The sequence below is a fragment of the Mya arenaria genome, chromosome 7 (assembly GCF_026914265.1).
Source record: "Mya arenaria isolate MELC-2E11 chromosome 7, ASM2691426v1".
Taxonomy (NCBI): Eukaryota; Metazoa; Mollusca; class Bivalvia; order Myida; family Myidae; genus Mya; species Mya arenaria.
The window spans coordinates 49,692,521-49,720,181 of NC_069128.1; the positions used below are offsets into that span (position 1 = coordinate 49,692,521).

The 27,661-nt window shown below is 33.8% G+C and overlaps 1 long non-coding RNA gene and 1 pseudogene across 1 annotated transcript; one reads left to right on the forward strand and one right to left on the reverse strand.

Annotated features, from left to right (window-relative positions):
- LOC128240309 (protocadherin-like wing polarity protein stan) overlaps nt 1-27,661 on the forward strand; it is a 91,409-nt pseudogene that overhangs the window by 31,142 nt on the left and 32,606 nt on the right.
- Nucleotides 3,124-27,483, reverse strand: LOC128240312 (uncharacterized). Its single transcript, XR_008262137.1, has 11 exons — nt 27,298-27,483; nt 23,378-23,504; nt 22,619-22,732; nt 22,233-22,306; nt 20,761-20,851; nt 11,293-11,418; nt 9,828-9,907; nt 8,978-9,066; nt 8,235-8,357; nt 6,840-6,963; nt 3,124-3,791 (listed from the first exon to the last, which is right to left on the reverse strand). It is a non-coding gene; the product is annotated as an uncharacterized LOC128240312 (long non-coding RNA).

Consider the following 27,661-nt stretch of genomic DNA (forward strand, 5'->3'; position numbering starts at 1 on the left):
TTGTCTTGGGAATTGCGCTGGTCGTTTATTTAACCCGTTAAGTTGCTTTTCAATTCCCCAGACGTTGCCATGTATATTACCTAAGGCATTGGGCTGCGTATTACCTTGGGGTTGCCTCGGGATTTGCCCCAAAATGTCCCTCAACAGGAACCGGTGCGTTGCGTTGAAATTCTCCTGAGTTTGTCATGTTACCCTAATTTACCCTAAATGTAGCCTTACGAATTGCCTGTTGGCGTTGCCATGCTCATTACCATGGCCAGTGCCCAGAATATTACCCTTTGTGTTGGATTGCAAAATGTTCCCATTTCCATAGACCTTTCCCTTACAACGCTAGTTAAACTATGCCTTACCCATGAAATCATTGGAAAATTAATTAGAGTAATCAAATTGCACCTACTTAACCATAAATGTCCGTAGTCCCTAGGCAAGCATCACTCCTTAAAATACGCCGTGATGCAAGGCTTGCTCAGCATACTTGTATCTTATATCAAGAGAAGGAACCCTAAGAAGGGGTTTAAGCAACGAAGATTGAAGTTTTAATTACCATCCACTCTTATAAGTATACATAAATAAACAAAATAGAACCCAACAATATCATATTGAATGTGACAGTGCATAATAGTACAATAAAACACAAAAAGTACACGGCAAAAGTGAAAAAAGTTATCGTTGATGTGTAAATATGAGTATCACACTATCATCAGAGGTGACTTTTATGTAGTATCACTCCTGTTTTGGTCTTAACTCTGACTGTTGAACATGGCTAAGCCAGTAGTGTACCTTTCTTAAGACAAAAATCTAAGCTGAAGTTTGATTAAAGACAGGCTGATTCTTTATTCGATGAATATAAAAAAAATGATAACATTAACATGTGTCGAAGGGCAATTATAGAACGTGTTATTTTTTTCAACGAAACTGGTTTTTGTTTAGATTTTAACGAGAGTTGGCATCAATACCACGGAGTCGATGGTTGTACGATGAACTCATTGGTATATATGCTTTTTTCTATCGTGTATTATTGTAGTGTTTTCATAAACCTGGTAAATGAATGGTTTGCAATGGAAACGGACATAGTAGGTTTTGACACTGTCAATCTTTATTAGGTTTAAAAATTGCAATTTGTTCTGAATCACAAGGTTGTAACTTCTGCAAATATGAATTGACTAAGTGTAATTGGTTCATTGCCCACAGATATTCAAGAGCAACTGCCAGGGAAAGTGATTATATACTATAAGTTTAGCTTTTATCTATTTGAAAGTTATAGCTTAAAAGTTTGCTTTTTAAAAAAGTCTACACTATTACAACGAAGTATTCATCTATATCAGCATTCATGTTCGATTGCCACTTCAAGCAGTTAAGGTCGGGTCGTTATTGATTCATTCAATCGCTTATTTAGATAAACATATTATCAATGCAAAATGGATCAATGAAGTTGTATCTCAATGTCATTTCAACTTGTCTCGGACAGCTTTCCCAGACGCTGCCATATCTTTAACCATAAGCGCTGCCTAAGAAAAAGCCCTAAACGTTACCATGAACATACACCTGTGTACAAGTGTTGCTACGGGAATTGCCCAGAACATTGCCATTAAAATATAACAATGGTGTGGGCTTTGGTGCTACCCCGAGTGTTGCCATTTGCAAAACACTCGGTTTTGTCTTTAGGATTTCCAAGAAGGATGCTATTAAAATAACAGTGCATGATGCCTATGGGCAGCACTCGGAGACATTGTCATGCATATTACGTCGGACATTTTCATAAATACAACTCTGAATCATGCCTTGGAAACGGCCCTTAACTCAAACTGCACCTAAATGTCATTAGTCTTATAACAGGCACCAGCCCTGATTCAAGGCTAGGTGACACATTTTTGTATTTCATACCAAGGGAAGAAACTCTATGATCTAAAAGTGTATTCAGCTAAGAAGAGTTAACTTTGGTTTACTTGCCATCCACACTCATAACTTTAAGACAAAGCAAATTAGACTAGGAAAACAACCACAAATATATATCACATATCAAATGAGAGTTCATATCGGCTCAAGTGTAAATGACCTATGGTCGAACGAAAGAACTTGATCATTGTTGTATACAGTTTGATTTTACTCTTAACACAATGACAATATGTAAAAAGAGTAAAGTACATGTAGTGCAGAAATCATATGTAATACCGGGCAAATAAAATGCGTTTAAGCAGGCTGTAGGGGTTCGAAATACAACTCACTTATTCAAACAAGGCTTATCAATAAGAGTATTTACCAGTTTAGTTAATATTTACAGTATGCCAGGTAAATTTTGCAACACAAAGTTGCTACCATTAATTAATATTAATTGCCATTGTTAGTAATTGACCAGTCTCATTTAATGTCTTTTAAATCCAATAATGTTTACAATTATTGTGTAAACGAAGAGCTGTTTTCCGTTCGTTAGTAAAGTGTTGACATCGAAAGAGGCAATGTCGTCTATCTTTAACTTAATGCAATGTTGTTATACCAAATGCGCCAGGGGAGGTTAAAAGTAACCGATTCAGCATAATAACTCACATAAGATTTGTTGCCCATTATAATATTCAGAACATAAGTCATATGCTTTTGTTAAGATGTTTATATTTAAAACTCGTTTAGTATAAGTTAAATATGAAAACGTAATAGGAAAAACCTTTAATACAACTTAAATATGTTCTCTATATAAAGGTGTGATTTCCCTCCGCTCGACAATAATGCATCGACGTTATGTCAGTTGTAATTGTTTTGTGGAAATTTCAGTAAAGTGCCTACAAGCAGGAAACTCGGCCGGCAATGATGTCCGTCATTCATTTCTTCGAATCGAGGCTACAACCTTATTTCCATAACATATGTTCGTCTGGTCGAGTTCAAGTCCAGAAGACGTAATGTAATAACTCTTACATTCAGCTTAAGAAAGCTAATCCCAATGCAAGTCCACACAGACCTGCTAAGTACACAGTTTCTACATGATACGCATTTCCAAACTCAATTGTTATTGAACACTAGCTGAAAGCCATTTCCAAAGCGTGGCCTTAAATTTTGGAAAGGCTTGTTTTCAAAGTAATGCAGGTAGATGGACACAGCAGTATTTCAAAAAGTTAAATTAGGACTAGAAAACAAAGAAATTAAATTTAATAAGCTAAAAACACTTGAACAGTAAGCAAAAAAAAAAAAAAAGGAATTCACATTTTTTTTGCTAAAATAAAATAGTGATATATATTTCAAAATTATTCCATATTAACTCATGGTAAAACAAATACCAAAATGATTTAGGGATAAAGGCAAATAACTGCAAGTGGTTATTACAAACACATATGGTTATTTCGACTTTCTGCTCTCAATTCTATCTTCTGTCATGAATGGTGGCTTACATGAGATTTCATAATCACCATTCGCGTAAACATTACACCATTGCAGTTGTAAAGACAATTATAAAAAAATGTCTATACAAAAAACAACAGCATTTACAACAAAAAGTTAAACTTGTATCGCTGTTTACTCAATTGAGACAAGAGCGTCATAAGTGAACCACAAACACACTTTGTCATTTGCATGTAATGTTTCCTTGAGAAATCAGCTATTTATCCATTGGTAGATGTAACATATTCATATAAGTTCTGACTCGACAAACATGTAAACAAACCAAAACACATTACATGTATCTATCTTTCTATGTGTGTTTCTGGTTTTTGATGGACAACCAATGACTATATCCTGCCAGGAAGAGCTCCACATGACGTCCATATCAAGGATATTCTGTGGGAAGTCTGCTCATATATCTCTTACTGAAATAGATCAATTGAACTTACGATTAAATCGTTAGACACAATATTATGTCAAAAATCTTTTAAACTAAGTTTACTTCAGAGGTTCTGAGTGTTAGTGAATGTAATAAAATAAGAAACAATACATCCATAATACAATGTAAAATACAGGGACAAGCCCAGGTGCTAAGTTAAAAAATAAACCCTGTTAAAGGGCACAAGGTCAGGCCCAAACGACAAGTTACAAGAGAAACGAACAAATGAAACCCACACATACAAACACTTTTAAAAACACCACAAACAGACCACACACTTATCAAAATTGCTTTCCTCAAATGATGAGATTGCCGACTTGAAACTATCAGTGAAACAACTTGAAGCTGTATCAAATGGGGGATTAATCTAGTAATCATGTCCATAATCACACACTTGTCGGAACGTTTATCAGTACTAAATAAATTAAACAGTAAATAAACAATATTATGCAATTTTGGGTGAAAATTAGCATTGTCGGCATTCATTTGCAAAGGACACTTGCTGTCTGGTCTAAAGATTGTAAATGGTTTACTGGTTGTACAAAGCAAGCTGCTTCTAACAGAACGAAAACTGGTATGAGATTGCAACACTAAAATCACTTAATATATATATTAGTTGTTATGCATATCAATACCTGTGTGCTCTTAATATGCAAATTATTCTCTAAATATCAGACTAAGGGAGACAACTGTATTGCAGTCAAAAACATCTTAAGACTGTCACTTTCAACTGCTGCGTTTGAAGCATTCCGTATCGTCAACACGAATCAATTAAATGTATATATACAAACTTGATTATCATATGTTGCTTTAAATGATAATGTTTGTTCTAAGACCAGTGCATGAAGCTGGCCACATTTATAATTATTGATGTGCAGCATACAAAATCAAGGCAACGATTATAGATAATAGGCCAACATGTGAACGAAGCCTACTATTAAGAAAAATGCATACTTGCTATAAACTACACGGACTACATTTAAACATAACTTTTTTTAAACCCATTTACCCGTTTTGAAACCAAAACTGCCAATGCTTGATCTGAATACATTTTTTATGATGTTCTTCCACATCATGCAAACGAAATATCTACATGTCAGGCATCTACTTTCATCGTTCAAGAAACTGTTTGCCTTTATTGTTTTGATGCTCTGCAACAAATGAGGTTAAACATGCCTCTTAGTTAAACATTTATAACATATCTATGGTATAGAGTCATGATATTTATCTAACAAGTAATCTATGTGCGGACCAGTTTGTGAACTACATGATTTTATATTTCTTTTATTTTAGTATTCAATTCCCAAATTTACATTAAGGTTGTATACATAGTAACTCACATTTAAAGCCAAAGCTCTGCAAGCGAAATATTTATAAGTCAGGCATCTACTTTCATCTTCAAGAAACAACTGTTAGCCTTAATTGTTTTGATGCTTGAGGTTAAACAAGTATCTTAGTTAAACATCTTTAAGATATATATGGTGTAGAGTCACATTTACAGCCAAAGCTCAGTGATTGTAAGCATAAAATATGTCAAATAATCAATGATGTCAATTTCCCTTCTCTAGATTGCTTAATATGGCTGACCTTTCTAGACAATTATTCAATCCTAAACTAGTGTTTTCCAAATACTAGTCGAACTAGTCACTTAGCATCAAAAGGTGACCAGAATAATAACGTGCATCGGTTTTTTAAACGGATAACTCAACTATTTGTCTGAGGACATAGGTTATACACCAAGCCTTTACATAAACACCATGGTGGCTTATGCCAAGCTAAACCCGATGGGGTCTAATGTTTTAACAGGCCAAATAACATTAGCATTTCGTAACAAAATATATTACTTCAGGTGTAGCTGAATGATGGGTCGTCAGCTCGTTTTGGCATATCTAAAAGACCATATTTGCATTATAAATTCAATTGCAAGACTCATTAACATTTTTTGTCTAAACAATCATTTAAAAAAACGGGAATGCTACTTTAGTATTAACGTAAGTTTCAATCTTCAATAGAGCACGTTGGCAGTTTGAATGACACCGGCTTTTAAGTTTGAAAATGCCCTCAATTGTAAGATCTAACCAGTAACCAATATATATTTGTTTGTTTTTAATTTTCATATCCATCAACATCAGCCTAAGGGAGACAACTGCGAGTACGGATAATACACAATAACTGTTATTGCTTCATCAAACAGTCACATTACCTTTGTTGTGTTTTTGCAATACCGCAAATATGTATACCAACAACATGCTCATAAAGAAAGCTGCAAATTATGTTCGACAACTTCAATGCTTAAGTTTTTCAGTCGATCAGAAACCATATTGTTAAAAATGGTGCACGGATCCTGACACAGACATCTGCTCCTTTCAAGTATTGTTCTGAAGCGTAAATTCAATTAGATTACAGACAGTAGGCCACTTATTCATATTAGTCTTACATTAAGCATATAACGAGGAAAATAGCAGTTGTGATAACTACTCAAATAATGCCACTATTGTTTTTATTTCTTCCCTTAATTGCAGCAAGGTATCTAGAACTATTTTCGCAGTATCATATCTGAGAGTTAGATCAGATAACATTATAAAAATAAATAATTTGTCTTATGACTTCACCAAATAATACTTGTCTAAATATTTTGAGTGGAAAGAGTTTATCATCACTTAGTCCTAGTGTCAGAACAGTATTCCGACAGAAGGCTACTTGTTCCTGCAATTTGAGTGAAAGTTATGGGTTTGGACTAAATCACATTAAAGTGTTGTATTTAAAAAGCCTGGGTTTGAAAATGTTATTTAATATCATGGACACAATGCAGCTTGTCATTTTAAATGCAGATTAAATCCCTTTGTTGACTATATCATCAGGACAAATGTGTGTTAATGCTAATAATTTCACCATCTAATAACTAAGACAGCAATATTTGCCGAAAAACAAGTCTGAAATCTATCCAACTTAAGGGACTTAATTTGTTTGAAAGTATAGAAATGTGTTCAAAGAAAAACACATCTGAAATGTCTAATAACAATGCAATCAGTACCTATTTGCCCTCAATCTGCAAACCTTTTGGGTTCCAGCAGTCAAAGGGAGATTACTGCAATGTTGTTTTGAAGAAAGGAAGGCTGATAACGTTTCAAGTGTCTACAGCATACCACCTCATCGGTCTTGCGAATAAGGCAAAAACAATGCATTTTATCAAAATGTGTCACAACTTTGTCAAGTACCCATTTCTTCAATGGAAAATGGCTATTTTCTCGGACACTTTTCAAGCAGGAGAACACAGCTATCAGGTTGTCGGATTGTAGCCTCATATGAGGTCCACATAACAATGTAAACACAAAGAGTAGAGCCAACATTGAATAAACATTTGTATTTTGGTAATAGTCTGAAGTTTACCTAAATCAGACCTTAAAAAATAACATGAAGCCATGGTCTTATGTTTCCGAAGTGTGTCATGTAAAATATTAAAAAATTGAATTCTGTTTAAAATCGCTTATAATTGCTCCCAAGAGTGTGACTGTGATTTGATTAAAGAAAGTTTTAAATAAAATGGTGGATTAAACAATATTGCCGAAGGCGAATCTTCAATAAAGTTTACAATGACACATAGCTTGTCATTTTATAAAGGTATTATTGAAATAAGAAGCAAAGAAGTGCTTCCTTCTATTAAGCATAGTGTCGTTCTTCTGCCAAAGAAACGTTTTTAATGGACATGATTCATGTATAAATAAACATTTTTAAGGATTAAAATTCGGCCTTCTGCATTTTATTGGGGTATGGTATGGGACTGTTCAAAAAGGGTGTAGTCCGATATATCTACGATAAAGCATTCGCCCGACGCACTTACTTATCTAGTCTAAAGAAGCATGTAACTTAAATAGAAAAGTGACATGTGTTTGAAACAGACTTATGAAAGGGAACACTACATGAAGTCATTTTGGTGAATACATAGTAGGTTAAAGCTTAAAAATAGATTTGCAGTCGCTAACAAAATAAATTTCTATTATAAAACCAATGTCTTTGGTCAAATATCAGTCAAAGAGCGACAGCTGCGATGTCTGATATCTATAACCAATGGATTTCACATTTAGATGTAAAAAATGTTTTCACGTGAATTATGAGATAAATCAAACATTTTGTTTTATAAAACATCACAAGCAGAAACTGTCTTGGTTAAGAGAGATAATTCAGTTTCGAGAGGTTAAATCAGCTGGATCCAAAATGTTCCACATTTTAACCTATAAGAGGAAACTGGGTTGAAAATTAATCAGAATGTAATAAAAAAAGAAAATCAAGTTTTGTACACTGAACAACACTCCTTTCCCATACAAAGCCTTATCTTTGTCAATTTTAAGTCAATAGTGACATAAAAGGTCATGGCTACACTCAAACATATTATAAATGTAAGTCATATCCTCAACCTTTAAACTATTACCTTTTTTGTCTCAACATATAAATCATAAGTTAAACAACAGCCCAAGGGAGACAACTGTGATACAGCCAAAACAGATTATATGCGTGTCGCATTCCTATATAGTTCATCGGCATACAGCTCCATCTGAAACATTCAAAAATTAGTTTTTAACCATAGCCAGCAATACGTTACTTTTCTTTACAAAGCAGTAAAAGCACCATTCATAGATATAAACCAAATCTGTCAAAACTGTCAATTAAGTGTTAAGGAAATGATAGTCAAACATCCAACTGTTCTGTTTATCGTCCACTGTATAAACTGGCAAGGCATCTACATTCATGGTACAAGAACATTATAGCCTTAATATCATCTGTGTAACATAATAGAACATATTCGTTCGGACGGTGTACACAACAGATATCACCTGTCGCAGTAATTTTGGTCGAAAATATTATCGGTACGCCATAAATATCATTGACGATTTCGCTAAAACATTTTTGTGAAATTAATTTAATCATTTCACATCAATTATTATGTTTATTAAACATCAATTTCTATTTCGGAATAACTGCTCATTGGTTACAAAATTTAAATTTATTTTGAATAACAAGTTGAATCAAAAATCTTTAAAAACTGGCCTTGAGCTTGCATAATTAAGACTTACTTTTAAGTGTCTTTCATATTATTACAAAATAATTACAGTTTTTATCTCACTCTTGCAAAATTCTGCAAACATTACAGTTTTAATTGCAAACTACGTTTACCTTTGCTTAAGGTTTATGCCGGACAACTCAAGACGACACGTCGCCAGAAAGCGCCCCTTGTGACCTTCAGATCAGTAATCGTTTTCCATCTTAAATAAAAAAGTTTTACTGCAAGAGCAATATCAAAACCCACTAATGTTCCTAACATATGTATATATAAAAACCTTGTGAAACAGAACGGTGAAGTGTTATATATACTGAGTTAAACAGGAAACTGTGGTAGATTTAAGGATCTATTTAGAACATGACATCCCAAAAGTAGCCATTATCGGTGGGAAGCAAGCAGTTTAGAACCAATATCAAACGCTTAGGCAAGTAAATGACACTGCCCATTATGTCGAAAATTTGTAAATATGTAACAGGTTGTGCTAATACAGATTTTAGCTGCTACTCTGCAACCCCCTTACCAATAACTGTCAGAAACGCCTGATGATAAGTTTCTATTTGAACAGTAATGCCGGTTTCACTGATCCTCAGCTTATGCTAATCCAATGCTTTGTACTATAACGTTTTATAAAACATGGGGCATATAGCTAAACAGATATCATCTTTTGTTAAATTCTAGTTCAACAGCTTTATATTAAGTGCATACAACAATAATATTCCATACATTTAGCTAACCTTTTTATACCAGCCATACAGTGTGTATGATAACAAACCATTAATCAAGACTAAACAATTTATGTGTTCCAGATTACTACAAAAAACATTGGAATACATTTTAAAGTTCTTACATTAAATCTGTTGCCCTTACTTAGTATTATTTAAATACTTAACAGGTTTTTATAGAACTTTATAATTTGAAAGTTCCGAACCTGTGCAAAGCAATGCTGACGTCAATATATTTTACCTAGATATCTTCCTGTTGTTGTTTTTGCCCTCATCCTACCAGAAAATGGCGGTGGTTGACGGTTGCTCCTATCATCCTATCTGAAGGAAAACATTCGCTCAAGCTTTTCTGTTACCTTTCTTTAGTACATCAGTAATGAATGGAAACTTTAAAACACTGAACTCTGGCTGAAATAATGCTACACAAGGTCAATTGCATGTTTTGATAAGTCACAGTGATTGTAAAATGGAGTATCTAATTGAAATATTATTTAATGTAATATAAACGCTATAGTTTGTCATCAAAGATCTTAAATACAAAGAACGACCCATTTTGTTGAGTCTGCACACTAGATACTTCTGTGAAAATCTTGCTTACTTTATCAATACATTGACACTGTATTACACGGTGTTAGATATAGCCATCTTTAAAGACAACTTTTAAAAAAAATTGTATTGATGTGTTAGATGAATAGTTAAAAGACAATACACCAACACTCAATAAATGTAATTTGTAACTGAAACCAATTCCTGCTTGTCCTTTAGCTGCAATATTCTCGTTACAGCGGCAAATTGAATTCAGCTACGATTCTGTGTTGTCATAGCATTAGTTAGAATTCCGCCGCATCGGTCTGTCCAATACAGTAAAATGTTAAAATCTGAATGCATCAATAACATATATTTACCATTACCTTCAATATATGAAAGTCTTATCTTTGAAATAAGGCAAGCAGGAGGACACAGCTACAAGTGTTTTTCGACATTGGGGTTTGTAACATCAAATGAGATCCAGGCAAAATTAAGATAACATATCATAAGACAACAATATTGAAACATTGTAAGTGTGGTACTAATTTGTATCTTGACAAATGGCGACGCTCAAAAATTGAATTCAGACGAGACAACTAACGTAAATGTTCCAGAACATGATTGCCCTGATTACATGTTTCGGAATTGTTTCCTGTAAAATATTAAAAATGAATTAGGCTTGTTTTTGCTCAAAACAGTATCAAAGACGGTTTAAAAAGAAAACAGACCATGTGTTTCTTGAATGAATTTATTAAATAAAACTTGGGTTTTCGCTTTGGACGCCAAGTCGAAGGCCATACTTGATGAATTTTTCAACGACATATAGCATACCAGAAAATAAAGATTAAAATACATTAAAAAGCAAAATATTGATTCCATCTTGTTCCTACGGAACACCAAACCCCGATAAACATCAGTTCTTACTGACGTCAGATTCACTTTTCGCCAGCAAGCCGTATTCCGTTGTCGTGTCTTTAGTATGTCGCCATATTTTTCTGCCTGTCAATAAAAACTATTTTAAATATATTTGACAAACTCAGTAATTAGACATTTTCTTCTATTTGAAATGATTTCCGCCCACCAAACAGTGCATGTTGCTGAACTCGCCTGTTATACTTTGTTCTGGTTCTAGTTCAAATGCGTACGTGCAAAGCCATGCTACGGTCTATAGGCTTTACCTAGTAATCTACCTTCCATTCAGGTAACTGCCGGACAATCACTCAGGATAACATCCTTCAAGAATGTGCCTCAGGTCATTTAAGGTACAGAGATTGAGTGTGAGACGAGTGCTAGTATTGGCCCATCTGAAAGAAGCCATTCGCGGATTTAGTCTTAAGAATGCTGTTAATTAAATAGGAAAATGACATTTTGTTTGAAATCCAAATATGAAAAAAAACCTTCATCAAGTCTTTATAGTGGACATTTAACAGGTCCATGCTTGAAAAGAGAAACAAAATAATCCATTTGCGGAAGCTAGCAAAACAAGCCAATATATAATTCAATCAGTATCTGTGTATCTCAAGTCTATCAACCAGGAGAAGGGAGAAAACTGCAATTTGGGTTATAAATAGCCAATACTGGTCACATTTAACTGTTATGTCTTTAGCATTAAATGTTTATTTTTACTCAAATCGTTTGAAATATTGAAATAATTGATAAAAACAGATCTTGTCATAGTAAAGATAAATTAGATGAAGAAACAGCAATACAGATTCAGATTGATATACAATGTTTTACATGCATTAAACCTTTAAAAAAAGACTGCGTCCTTAAAAGAATAAGAAGAACATGTTGAATACTATTCAATTATGATATAAATTAAATGTAAAGGTTTCAGTAGACACAAGGACGCAGTGTACAAGGCGAAAAATGATATATACGAAGTGTATCGTATATGGGAAAATTCATTGTTTTGAAAGACATACTACAATGCAACGACCCGAAAGTATTTCGTTACCAATATTAGATTGCTATTTTTTAAAAGTGCTTTTCAAAATTATAGATCCAACGATTGTTTTCGTTAGTGTTGGCCTTGTAACATTTAAACAGACATTTCAAAAGGCATCAATCTTTTTTAGTTCCAACAAAATAGTAAGATAAAGCAAGATTGATAAGAATAGCAATTATTTCTTTTAACTTACGTTATGTCGGAACACTATAAATCAACTATCATATTATTTAAATCCGTCTGTTTTTCGTTTATCTGTCAATTAGAAAAACTATAGCTGCAAATAAATTCCTTACAGGTTCTCAAAATGTTGGTTCCATGATTAAGCATTAAAATTTAACTCCAGTATGCGTTATTTGTGTGAAAAATATCTATTTCAAAATAAAAGGTCCTTTAAATACCCTTTTCCATACCTGTGAGGAATAGTACACCTGATACTCGACTCTATCTGGATGTGGGTCAACGATGAACATATCCTTTATAAATACTGCGGCACATTTTTGTTTTGACGGGGTTTCTCTTAAACGGATGTTTAGTAATGTTTACATGCTGTACAAAATATAGCATATCATGTATCATGCAAATCATAATATGGACCATAAACAGAAAAAGCAAAATATTACTTCGGTACATGAGTTAAATTATCTAATGTTTGTCCATATGAAAAAACAAGCTGAATTTTACATTGAAAATATAACCTTTACTTTATGTTATAATTATGTTGTTTCATTTTTATTAAATTCAGCATCATTCACCAAAATCTATATTCGGAATACTGTCGGGGGCACAGGCGGTGATTGTTTTTAATGTAAATCACTGTGATTGTACTGAATTAACGTTTAAGCACTAAGAATTGTGGATTAAAACTTCTTAAATGTTAACCCATATCGTTCGAAGAGTAAAAGGTAGATTTAACGGGGACCGCTTTGAATGTAAATACCTGAGCTCGTGCGCTGAGCAGTGTTAATGTGAAATTATATAAAAAACGACATTACTAGCTTTACAATTATCACAAATTCTGCACAATTCTGCACTTTGTACCTGAAGTATTTTTACGGTCAATGACGAAAACTACCGAATGCAGTTTAATCACGCTCTAATGAAAATTTGAGGTCCGGCATTCACGCGCTCAATATGATTTGTGAAACGAAAAATACTGGTTCCATCACATTGATGTTCTATTTTTAATTACTTACCATTTCAATCTTATTGATGAAAAGCAAACCGTTCAATACTTATTCTTCATTTACCTAATTAAAAGTAGAATGACTGGTCACAGTCACATGTTTTATATTTCAAGGAACGTAACGGTATTACTAAGGAAATGATAACACGTGTTTTCACTTATTAAGTTATCATACATCCATGTATCGACAAATGAATACAATAAAAAATGATTGGTGACTTGCACCGAGGCAAAATAAGTTTTCCAGAAAAATATAATCTCCAAATCTTCCTTCCGCCTGCATCATTATTTATACCACTATTCTTATTTTCTGTAAAAATTAAAACTGTCATAGCCTGTTAGATTTAACTTACTAGTTTTCCATGTCCACGACTCCAAAAGAATGACTACATCATATTCCGTTATTAATAAAACAAAGTGTGTATCCACCCGTTTACTAACTCGTTTACTCAAATTTATTTATTTTATCATCAGTTTCACTACGTAATTTTTCTGCTTTTTGAACTCATATTAAATCCATTTTTTTCTTAGTATAATAAGAATAATAAAATTAATTTTTGAAGTATTCCTCAATTTATATCATATTTATTTTACCAAGAATGTGGAGCCTTTTGTCAGCAGTCTTTGAAATTTGGTTTCCAGAAACTTTCGCAAACATTAGGTCGATCCAAGACAAACAAAACGTTGTCAAAGTGGTCAATCTGTGAGAATGCAGCTTTAAAGAAGAATACACGTTAAACAAAACCGCTGAAGTTATGTTTAACTCAAAATATTTAAATGACGTATAATGTGCATATTATTCAAATTTATGCGTGCAAAGACTAATTTTTTTCAGTAGTCTCTTAATGTTTATTATTTCAATTTTGGTAATTTTATTTGTTTGTTTAGTTTTCTTGTTTTCATATCAATGCAACACTTGTTCGGACAAAATGTTGGCTTCTTCATCGAGTTGTCTGCCTAATATATAAGTTTGTCCAAGGTATGGTAATTATTTTCCGAGCTAATGACATTTTGCATCATTATGTGCTTATGATAAACATATGATCATTGTGCGAAATGTTCAAAGATATATCGATATGATTAGAACGGCACATCTGCGGTTTATATGGGAAATTAAGCTTTTATGGTAAAAAGAATTTCATTCTATTACGTTCCGAATAGTAATGAACCACTCAATCGAGAATACAATCACTTTCCATAAGTACATTCAGTGCATTGATTTTGCCTTGTTGCCGTATGTTCAGTTTATCAGAAATTCAGATAAAAAAGATCAAGAAATTGGCATGTGTCAATAAAGGTGGCTAATAAGACAGTTTAACTCAATGAGCGTTGGCATATATTTAATAAGGACACACTCATATCTACACTGATTCCAATGACTTTTGTTGTTATTTGCAGAGCGCTCATACAATACATCAAATATACTAGTTGTTTCGTATCAATCATGTGCGTGCGTGCTCTTAAACCTGGTCATGCATGTGTTCAGTGAACGTCGGCAAAGTATGTTTTGGCTGCTGTTGTTATTTGTATGATTTAAATTTGTCCTAAAATATTTCAATGTTTTACTACGGAGAAGATACAGTGTCTTAGTGTTACTGGCTCGATTCCAGTTATCCAAGTTCAATTTCATGCTTTTATTTATATATATATATATGAAAGGTTATACCTTAATTGTGTGTATTTCAAAAACGTCTTGTATCGCGACGAGTTTACAACAAATAGTTTAAATATATCAACACCAATGTAACAGCATAACAGCACAGCATTGAATGTCAGTAAAATAGCACAAGGTCTACTCGTTTGCTCTTTCGTATTCAGATAGACACAGAGTGCCCCGGATATTGCCTTGTATAACCTTAGGTGTTAGCTTCGGATGGCCCTGGACGATGCCTTATGCATAACACCGTGTATAACACTGGAAATTGCGCCGTACGTTGCCTTATCTTAAACATGGGCGTTGTCTTAGGAATCGTTCGCGACGTTGTTATGTTTATAAACCTGTGCATTGATATAGGAATTGTCCAAGACGTTGCCGTGAACATATAATATGGGTGGTGCCTAGAGAGCCTCCCCGGGGGTTGCCCATTGCATAACACGCCTTTGAAACTGACCCCGAAAAGTCTTGCATATATCCCTGGACAGTGTCATCTAAATCGCTTTAGAATTTGTCTTGAGAACTGTTTCAGACGTTTTTATGTATATAACTTTTGAAATAGCCTTTTAAATTGGCCCTGACGTTGCCATGTATATATAATTTGATATTGCTATTGGAATTGTGAAAGCCGTTGCAATATTTTAAGCTGACTTCGGAATATCCCGGGGAAATGCGATATAAACTGCCCTAGGCGCTGCATTGGAACTTGCCCCGGACGTTGCCATTACTCTTACCATGAGTTTGTTTTGGAATTGCCTGTTCCTTGTCCTAAAATTAACGCTTGTGTATAACCCCGGGTGATGTCGTAGGTGTAGCAACGAATATTGTTCTGTGAATTGCCCTGGTCATAATCATGTATGTACCCATGCTAGTTGTCTTTTACCTACCCTATACATTACAATGTATATAACCTAGGACATTGCGCTACGTATAAACTTTGATTTGCCACAAACATTTCCCTCAACATCAACCTTGGCGTTGTTGTTTGAATTTGTATATTGCCTTAGAAATTTTCTACGTCGTTGTCAATGCTCATTTCTATGGCTGGCGCTCTGTATCTTACACTGGGTGTTGCCTAGCAAATTTTCGCAAATTCCATAAACCCACCTAATCACAATTGTTTGTTGTCCCAGGGCCAGCACAAGTCCTTGTTTTATTCAGAATCATATATATTTCTGCGTTAAAGAAACTTATATTTTACTTGATGTAAAGTGCAAGAAAGGCTTCTGTAGCTGTTTGTTCATCCATTTTGGTGTTAAGATTTAAGTTTGAACCCTTAAAGAATGACAATCGCGTTATGAAATTTTATACGAAAGATACATGCACATAATATATGGAGCGAGGGTAGTTAAGTCTTCGGAAAAGGAAATCAACAAGGTGCATGATAGTTTCATTTTTTATTACATAAACATTTGAATAAAAACATCTTTTCCAACGAATTAAACATTTTCCACTATCTGCACATCATGAATTTATTTTACTAGATTACGAAACTGTTTTATTCCCAGTAAGTCTATTTATAAATGTAACAAGGAAAGACATGTTCATTACACTTTATACAAAAATTATTTGGAAATGGTGTGTAAAGAAAAGGACCTTAATGAAAGATGCAATCTGTTCTTAATGTGAAAATGTGTCAACATACTTGGATTATATATCAAGGGAAGAAACTCTATGATCTAAAGGAGAATGCATCGAAGAAGAGTTCCTTAACCTTTTGTTACTTGTCATCCAAACTAATAACTATATATAAATGCAACAAATGCTAGATTTGGACTTGTTTACCTGGTTTGTAGGAGTATCAATATTTTAATGAGTTAACTATTGTATACGAGATTAGAAGTAGATCAAATGGATTACGTCCACGACATAGAAAACTTCGAGATACATAACTGGTATAGTATGTTTAATTCGGAGATGCTTTGTCACATCTTTTTTTTTAAAACTCCTGCTGATCATTCTTTTTCATTATTGAAAGGAAGACAACTGGCATATCAAAGTCTTGTCACATTTTGATGTAATATCTTCATCATACCGCCATAAATCAGTCAATAACAAAGACACATTTAAGAACGTGGTAAAATATTCACAAACCTTGTAAGTAACATTATAGATGTATAATTGTACAAAGTTTTTTGCTCAGATGTGTAACAGAATAGTGTAATTGTCAAATCTTTCATGTGACAGATGCAGTGGTTTGAAGCAGTCCTGTGACCAAAGTAAATCACTGTCATTAAAGTAAATGATGGACATATCAGGATAAACTCCTTCCAACAAAAATCTTTTGTAACATCGAGATCAGTGTTTCAGTGTGAACCATCTGCACACATTGACATTTCTGAATGAGAACATATGCACTAATGATTCATTTGCAAGACACAATAAACTGTTTATCCTTAAAGTCCAATAGTAACCTGTTTGTGAAAATACTGGACTCTACACCTCATATGTCATAGGTATCAGCATTACACCTTAACCTTTATAGGACATCAATTGAACAAGGGTTCTTAGTTTCTATATGAACAAATGTGTACATCTAAAACGTTTATTGTCAACCTATGGAATTCATATGTATTACAACACAATTTTTGCTAGATTATCTTATTTTTTATAATAATGTATAGGTTGATGCATGTTCAACTGCAAATGACGATAGCAGCTCCGATGGTATGCTGCAGCCCATATCAAATACATATTATTGATATTTTCCGAACCTACCCGGACAATATTATGACAGGAAATGTCTCATATGTCCTCCTGATCAGTGATTCAGGGTGAAATAACTGCGCGTACTGGCAAACCTAAAGAGTACATTTGGACCAAAGATTCCAAACATCGCATACACACCAAAAACATCATAATACACTTGGTTTAAAAGGAAATAAATTAAGGTAACATAAACCCCAACTTAAAGCCTTTTAAGTATATATTCAGGACTATTAAGCTTTCAATCAATATATTAGCCAATTTATGTTATCTTCTATTTGGTAAAAAGTATGTAATGAGAGATACACTTCACAATCCACCTTTTGGTCTGTTAAGCAGAAAATTGGTAATTGTGGCAACTAATACCTGTTTGTGGTTAAAATCCGGAATGTGCTCGTCACAGCGGTCAAAGGGAGATAATTATGTTTATTTTGATAGACCGAATGTCGTTCACATTCCATTGTTGTGTCACCAGCATATCGCTTACCAGTCTGTCAAACAGAGCAACAATACTTTATAATATAGATTTTCTTTCCCACCAACATTACATTTGTGATCGTGAACAGTTGCCCTTCAATGTGAAAATAAGGGTTGTCTCCAAAATAATGCAGGTAGATGAACACAACTGTCAGTGTATTTCGAAAACAATTATCTGCAGCTTGAAATAAATACTAGACAACAATGAAACTACATTTTTAAGCCCAGGAAACATGACATTTGACTATACAGCATTTTAGCAATTAAGAAAATACACTAACTCCCACCCCTTTCATTCGCAATCAAATGTCAGGTTTTACTACAAGCAATATCTGATTATCCTTAACATAACGCATAATATTATCGTTACAGCATTCAAAGGGAGAACATTGCTTTTTCGGAAATATACCGAAAGTGTTAGCCATCGACTGGTTAATAGTAAAGTATCAGACGTTAATGGCTGGCGTTGGAGTTGACCAAGCTACAAAAAAGAGAGAAAAAAGTGCCAATTCCAACACATTGAACAATGGCCTAGATTATAAATTTGTTAAGTGTAAAAGATACTTTGCAGGTCATATTAACTAGTTTAAATACACAGAGCAATTACTTGCACTTATTTATCTTGATACTTGCTACTGTTTTGAGATTGTTGTTGACTCTACTCAATCAGGTTACATAGACAGCTCAATTTCTAAATCTTGGATCTATCACACTTGAATTTGTTTAAACATTCCGTTGGATTTGGGGAAACACCATAAGATTACTAAGATCCGACTTGAAAGACATCCACCAATCTGAGGGAAACTCTTTAAATGGGTACCTGAGTCGCGTTCTTACAAGCAATACACCTATCCCCCCCACACACACATCCCACCCCCACGAGCGCTTACATACGCAATCAAATGTCAGATTTATCGGCAAGCAATATCTGAATGTCCTGAAGTAACTTAAAAAAATAGTATTAACAACGTTCAAAGGGAGACTACTGCTTTTTCGGAAATATACCAAAAGTGTTAGCTATCGAGGAACTAGTTTTAAAGATCAGATTTTAATTGCTGAAATTGGAGTTTATTATGCTACAAAAGGACGGTATATTTCATTTTTAATTAATCCCAATACATTTAAAAATAGTATAGATTTTAAATGTGCTTTTATGTAAAAGAAACATTGCAGGTCGTCATCAAATAGTTTTAATACACAGAGAAATATTTTTATATACTTATTTATCTGGGCACTTGCTACAGTTTTGAGATTATTGGTGACTCTTCTAAATCAGGTACCTGAGTCGCGAGCTTACAAGCAATACACCTACACCCCCGGGATCTATCACACCCTAACTATTCAGTAGATCTGGGGTTAATTTGAATAACGCCATGGCATAATGAATATCTTCAGATGAATTTTCAGTGATCTTGAATTATTCAAAGGTGTGCCAAAGTATACTTATACTTGAGGATATGTTTTACCGACAAATACGTTGTTTTCATATCGAGATATTTTGACATATTTAAATGAGATAATATGCAAAGCGATGCTTCCCTGTAGTTATTGTTTTTATCAGAAGCATAGATTTCTTCTCTCCTAATAAATGAGTTAATTGCTCTTACTCAGCCCAAGGTGAATGACGCTCGGGCCTTCCAAAGGAGAAATTTGCCGAATATGAGGACTCTGAAATCAACTAAAATCATTTTCTTATTCTAAAAATTAGAAGAGTAATTAAAGAAATGTGTCATATAGACGATCATATTAATATTTACTATAAGTAAGTTTAACAGAAACCGTGTTCTAGTAACAGGTTTTTGCAGGCTACAAATACCTATATCTTTGCTATCAGACGATTTTAATTATTAAACAATATTTTTATGTGTGAAGTGTGAAATAAGGTCTAATTTCGGCCAAAAATTAGTTCGGAAGACAGCCTTTCAGTTTAAAGCTTTACATCATATATCATTGAGATATATATCCTTAAAGCTGCAATCTCACAGAGTTTTCGTTTTTCCAACTTTTTTTAGTTTTTGTCTTTGAATTGGCAAATGTTTGCGTAAATATCTGCTAACAAGTGATGAAAGACTGCTGACAAAAGATCAGATCGCAGACTTTCATATTTACATTCCAGATTTAATGTTTTGTGGCTTAAACCGTCTAAGAAAAATGCATAAAACATCAATTTCGGGACGGAAATATGACAAGCTGCGATCTGATCTTTTGTCAGCAGTCTTTTATCACTTGTTAGCAGATATTTACGCAAAAATTAGCTATTCCAAGACAAAAAATAAAAAAGTTGGAAAATTGAAAAATCTGTAAGAGTGCAGCTTTTAAATTGACATAACTACATAAAAGTCAATGATGATAAAATTAAAAAAAAATAACCATGACAAACACTTTGTATTTTAATAGAAGTATCCTGCTTTATATCAGCAATAAGATGTTTCAATTCATTTACTGACATGTCTTGCCTTTGTAACTTTCAATTATTTCTGCCGTATCCCTATCACAAATTAAATACTGACTAGTTTTGGATTTGCTACTTTCGGAAAACAAATCGACTAAAATTGTCAAATAATGGGTGTCTTATGTTTTTGTAGCACAATTAATATCAGTATTTATATCAATTTTGTACAAATTCTAAGATTATTTATTTTCCAACTGCAAATGACAGAAAGGTTCAATGGTACCTATATGAAGATATCCTATTGCCCAAGCGTCTCTTGGTCATAAAACCACAGTCAGGGATTCAGTGTGGGACGTCTGCTCGTATTGGAAAATCTAAAAATGAACAATGACATTAAATATTCAATCGCAAATAACAAAAGCATTTACTTGAAAACAACAGATATAAACGAAGTCAAGAAGAACAATTACACTACACATCCCAAAACTTTACCCCACCCTACCAAATGTCTGTTGATACTCCAACGCATATACCTGTTTTTATTCAAACTGCAGAATGTGCTCATATAAACAGTCAAAATTAGACAAGTGCGGTGCTTTATCCAGCATACCACTCCATCGGTCTGACACTAAAAGCGACAACAAAAGAATACTATAAAAACGTTTCACAGGAAAGTCTAGCCAGCAATAAGATAACATATAGCAAGCGTACAATATTAAACAGTGTCATTTTGGTAACAATTCAAATTAGTTAAAAACAAAAAATTCTAAAATCTGACAACATTTTTGACAATCCTGGGAGGAATTGTAATGCACCCAAAACGAGAGAGACATTTACTGTTTATGCAAAAATAAACATGATAGCCCTTATCACAAATATATTTTACATGTAATGGTCTAAAATCAGAAGGCCATTTGTAACTGTTATTTGTGTTAAATTATCTTTATTAATAAATGATGGGTTACAACGTAAGAAGCCATGCCGAAGGCGATACTTTTCAGGTCATACTACCGCCAAGATAGCACGTCCCCCATCCCTACAAAACACACCTACACACACCATTCCTATATCCATGTCGTAAGGAAAAACATAATTGCGGACGCTAACGTAAAGCCCCAAATATGTCAATTAAAACTGCAACCAATATATGTGTATGCCAAATCTGTCAATATTAGTCAAAGGGAGGCAACCGCAATGTAAATTATAAATAGCCACTGTGTGACATTTCGATGCTGTGTTTTTCACGAAAATTGTGAGATATATCAATACAAAATGTTAAACATCAAAAACAGATTTAATCTTAGGCATAATTCAGATGGATCAATGGCATTTGTTAAACTCTTCCCCTGCAAAGAAACTATGTCCTTAAAATAATGACAGAAACAAAATGAAATTGCAGCACAAAATTTTACCTATAAACTGCAATCAATTCCCTACAAAGTTAATCTGTGTAACTGATAAAATAAAAGTTATCTAAAGGAGAACCCATACAACATAAGGCTACACAATTATAAATACTAAAGAAAATGGCTATTTCTCCGCATACCGATAATTTGAGACATAAGATGGAATGATATGTTTATTGTTAGGGGTCTTGTGTGTTTGGAACAAAAGGTTATTAGTATTTCCGTCAATTATGTTAAATTATGGATATATTGTGATATATTGGGGTAAACTGTTATTAATAATTGAAATGAAATGGTACGCTTTGTCCCAAATGCATTATATAGTCATTTATCTGTTGTTCTTCCATACCGGATAACCTTCGAACACATCCTGTCAGGACCTCCTGTTTATGACCTCTGCCTTGGACATTTGCTCGTATTTGCCTGTCAAAAATATAACAAGACAGCATAAAAACCCAGCCTCAATAATAATTTAACCAAATTAAATAAGAAACCAGCAAAAAAGGGTATGCATGCATTTAGACCAGAGCGCCTAATGAATCATGAAATGGTGGAAATAAGCAGGTTCAATATCAAACTAAATATTTGAAATTTTGAATTAGACAGAATATTTGATCAAAATGTGTACAGGCGCAACTATTAGTACTCAGCCAGACGCTGCCTTTTAAGATCAAATATGGTTACATTTCACTAATTGAAAAAAAATGAAAACGTAAGTAAGAACGGAACCAATACCTGCTTTACAATTACTGTAGCTCATCAGTTTAACAGCAGCCCAACTGTCATGCAGCCAAACCAGATTCTGGGCTTGTCGAATTCCGATAAACTTCATTCGACTAACCCAACCATCTGAATATCAGTTGAAAACAAAACAATACATATTTCAAATTCACATGCAACATACTGAAAAAATGTTTTAGATATTAACCATGGCACTACAAGTAGCTGAACACCTTTAAACATCCGGATAAAGAGCCTTATTTAAAACATTGACATTAATTTATTAAACATGATTTTAAGCAACTATTTTCATAAGCTTTTGAACGAGAGTAATATTGTTCAGATAACTCAAGAAAACAATGAAATTGATTTTAAAATTCCATCTGACATGCATTTGTGGTTGTGCTTAGCCAGTTGGTAGCTTAAATGTGCAGCATGGATACACTACAATCCAGCGAAAAATGCCTTTTCCTACTGTACCAATTACCTTGAGATCAAGATAATTTTCTAAATCAGCAGTAATGCCAAGTTCACTTATCCTCAGCTTTTCGTGTTCCAAAATTATGTTTATGTATAACGCTATGGATATATGTCTGTCAGTCAAAAAAAACCAACACCATTGAGAACATTTCAAATATGTTTTACGAACTTACGTTATTAATCAATATCTTTAATTAGAGTTAATTTTCTCATTAAAGTGCATACAGCTGAAAGTATATCAGCTTTTGTGAAGCTCCGGTTCAACACCTTTATAAAGATGTGTTACAAGGTTACCATTTTGGGACATTTGTTTTTCTGGTTGTTGCCGTCCGGACGACTGAGAACAACATCCTACCAATCATGTCTCGTGTGATCTAACGTTCAGAGATTCAGGAATTGGCGGTTGCACGTATCAGCCTTTCTGGAAGAAAACATTCACCTGACACAATAACCAAAACAACAAATTATGTAAATGTGAACGGAATTTGAAAGTGAAATGTGGTTTGAAATCTTATTATGAAATTAAAGATCATATTTTCTGACGCTAGTTTCAGAGATCCCAGGATTTTCTCAGCCCGATGTTGTGTCTTCAGCATGCCTACCAATCTGTCAATCATTAAAAGGAATATAAGCATTCGGCTCCCACCTATTTCCTTTTCTATTTGTTTCTGCAAATTGAGTAGACCAGGCTTATTTGTTAGAACTATTAAGTATAGCTCTAATGAATGCACGCTTTAAAACATTGAACTTTTGCTTTACCTAGACTTTATTATGCTACTCAAGGTCGATTGTACTTTACTTTCAATCCCAGTGCATGTAAAAAGGAATATTTCATTGAAATAGACTAGATATCAAATGCTATTTGATGAAGAACACTGCAGTTTGTCATCAAATTGTTTAAATGCAAAGAACACGCCATTTGTTGATTTTCTTATCTGGACACTTGTGGAAATGTTATTGACTCTCGAAGTCTGAACTCAGTCAAACTATGAAATCACCCAGCAATTTGTATGAAAGAATGTAAATGCGTTACTGATTCGGTAGCTGAAGAGTTAAAGACAATACACTATCTCCCAGTAACAAATGGCATATGTAACTGCGACCAATACCTGCTTGTCCTTTAACTGCAGAATATTCTCGGAGCAGTAAAAGGGAGTCAACTACGATGCCGATGGCAGTTATATTCTAATGTTGTGTCTCTAGCATTTCGCCCTATCGGTATGTCAACAAAAGGAAAAAAAAACAACAAATACTCGTAAACATATATTTACCATTACCCTCAACGTATGAAAGCAGGCGAAAACACCTAACAGTGTATTCCGCATCTTTGGTTGGTGATGTCAAATAACGTGCAGACAACAATTAGATAACATATGATAAGCTGACAGTATATTAAAAAGTCTATGTTGTAGGAATTTATATCTTGTCGAAATATAAATATATGCCAAATAAGGTAAAGCCCATCTAGGGGAAAACGGTGATGCACACACATTTATACAGACGAGACAACTAATGACAATGTCAAAGAAACTGATAGCCCTAATTATATGCTCAGAAATATTTCATGTAAATATTGAAAATGAAGTCCGCATGCTTTTGTTAAAATACTAGAACAAAATAAGGCTTTAACAGAAGACCGACCACTTGTTTCTGGAATTAAGAACACAATGGTGGATTACCACGTTATTACGCCCTGCCGAAGGCGATACTTGATGAACATATTCCTACTAACTCCTGTTCTTCAGTCAAAGTGATCTTCATCTGCCAAATATAATATATTAAATGATCATTATGAAATACAAATGATTTCATTTCAAAGTTAAACCACAAACCCTTAGTGTTTTCAATACACTACCTTAGTTCGCAACACAAAAATTAATAAACGTTTATACCATTGTCCTGCCCCAGGAGCTACCAGGATCGAATACTTCTGTGTATCGTTTACACTATCAGAGGAGTAGTTTTAATATTTATTCTAGTCTTATTAATATATTGTTATACAACAATTACTAAACATTTTAAAAGCAAACGACATCTGTATTTGTTCAAGTTTATTCCGAACAAAAGAAAGACCATATTCTGCCAGAAAGCCTCCATTGAGCAATTTAGAGAAGGAATACAGTCTAGTCTGCTCGTATCACCATAAATTTCCAAACGAATATACCAACAAAGTGAAAGAGCATTGAAGCATAATGTATACTCAGGCAGAAAACGTACGTAATTTTATAACTTTAATAAGGGCAAGTCAACTAACAATTAGCCATTTATTGTTGAAATCAAGCAGTAGCGAGCTCAAATAAAATGCCTACACAATTTAAAAATACACTGTCAATTATGTCTTAAGCCTTAGTTTCTACTGTAAATGTGTAGCCGCTTGCGCTTAGCCATTCGCTAGCTTAAGTGTGCAAGACTGGTTACACTTCACACAAGCAGCCCCGACAAACACAGTTCTTACTGTAGCGTATATATGACATGAAGCTGGATATGCTTCTAAGCACATTGCATGCTGCGGTTCATATAAATATTCTAGTCTTCAAATATTAAGGCCGTACTATACATTATTTTATAACTGATATTTTGTATGAAATACTGTTATTTTAAAAGCTTCAAATGCATATATGCATTGCCATGCTGCGGTCTGTATGCCTTACTTAACCATAAACCTTTGATTTTGGTAACTGTAGGACAAGAACTTGAGAACATATCCAATCAGAATATGCCTCAGTTGATCACAAGGTCAGAGATTCAGTGTGAAACAAGTGATGGTATTGTCCCATCTCGTAAGTCTTAAGAATCTAGCAAGTTAAAAAGGGAAAGTGACAAGTGGTCTAAAATCCAATAATGATAAGAAATCTTTCATCAAAGCCTTTGTGGTGGACATTGAACAGGTTCATGCTAGAAAAGAGAAAATTTAATACATTTGTGGACGCATGCTAAAAGAGCCAACTTATATGCCAGTTTTCGCGTAATGCTACTGTTCAATTAACTTGTTGGAAGTCTGTAAGTTATTAAACAACAACCGTTCGAATGTCAGTTCTTTATTGTTCCACGATCTTTCTAGGTATAATAATAACTTCTTAATACAGCACGATATTTAAGGTAATCTCGCATCCTAACTGCCGTCCGTTAAGGACCCAAGGCCGCGTTCCTTGCCTTGCCTAACCCAACTTTGTTTTCAAATCCCAAATCATCTCTCTTATACTAATTTGTTGTCTACATATGTACAACCACAGGAATACACGTTTTTGTAATTAACATGACCATTTTGTACATTTGTACTATGTCGGCTGTCAACCATCTTTCATATTCAAATGACAATCAAATATGCCCTACATTACTAAACATACAGTATGTAGACACATATCCATTTAATTAAATCTTAATTATATCTTAAATATATCGTATTACGTCACATTCTATACGTAACTCTGTTACCTGACATTCGTCCCTTGGAAATAAAAACAAAATGTTTTGTTTTGCCGCCAATAACCCTTGCGTTATACTTTTTATCCCATTTTTTTTCCAATAATTTAACAAGTGCCAATTTAAATCTAACAAGCGTTGACGCCAATTTAAATCTAACAAGCGTTGAAGTTCAACGCGTTTCCGCCGTTATCTTATTTTTAGGAAGTGTCATAAATAGGTGATAATTACTTCGGTTAAGATCGGAGAAACTATCATTACTTAAACCCGCAGGGTTAATTGGTGTCAAAGTGAATTGCTCGTGAGTATGATGACACTTGCTAATGATGAGGTGTCAACAGGAATGTTGTTAATGGAGACTTTTGATGAGAGATAAATACTCTTTGGTATTTTTAACTTGATAAAAACCCGTCAACTATACTTGATTAATAATAAAATAGATGATCGGAAACAAAAATATAATTTTTTTTAGTGAATATGAAGGTACGGTTTTTGTTTTTTATATGAGTATGAAGAAAACAATAATACATGCAAATAAATTATACCCGAAACCAAATATGAAAATAATCAATAGAAACAAACACAATACACTAAAATGAAAGGGAGGAAACTGCAATTTGAGTTATAAATACTCCTAATTTTTACATGTTATGATCCGCGATTGTTTTTGTTCTTTGTTGGCTTCGTGACATTAAAAAATAATTCTTGAAACGCGTAAACTTTTTTTTTCATTCCAAAATACTAATAAATGTCCAGGTGGACAGAAATTACACTTCTTTCTTTTTACTTACGTTTTCATCAACGACACGTTCACTCCCCATCATTCGTAGATTGTTGGTCGATGTTGTCAGTAGTCGGGACACTATTAATAAACCAGCAAATCCATTTGTTATTCATCAATATGCCAGCTTGCAAAAATAAATTCCTCACAACTTCTCAAAATATAGGTTTCATAATACATTTGAAATAACCTCCAATGCGCGTATTTTGTGCTGAAGATTATCTAATTCAAATTAAAGGTTCTTTTAATACCTCCATTCATGTGAGGAATAGTGCACCTATTGATACTCGTCTACAGCAAATGTTTGTTTTGACGGGTTTCTCTAACACGGATGGTTGGTAATGTTTACAAGCTATAACCATAAGAGCATATCA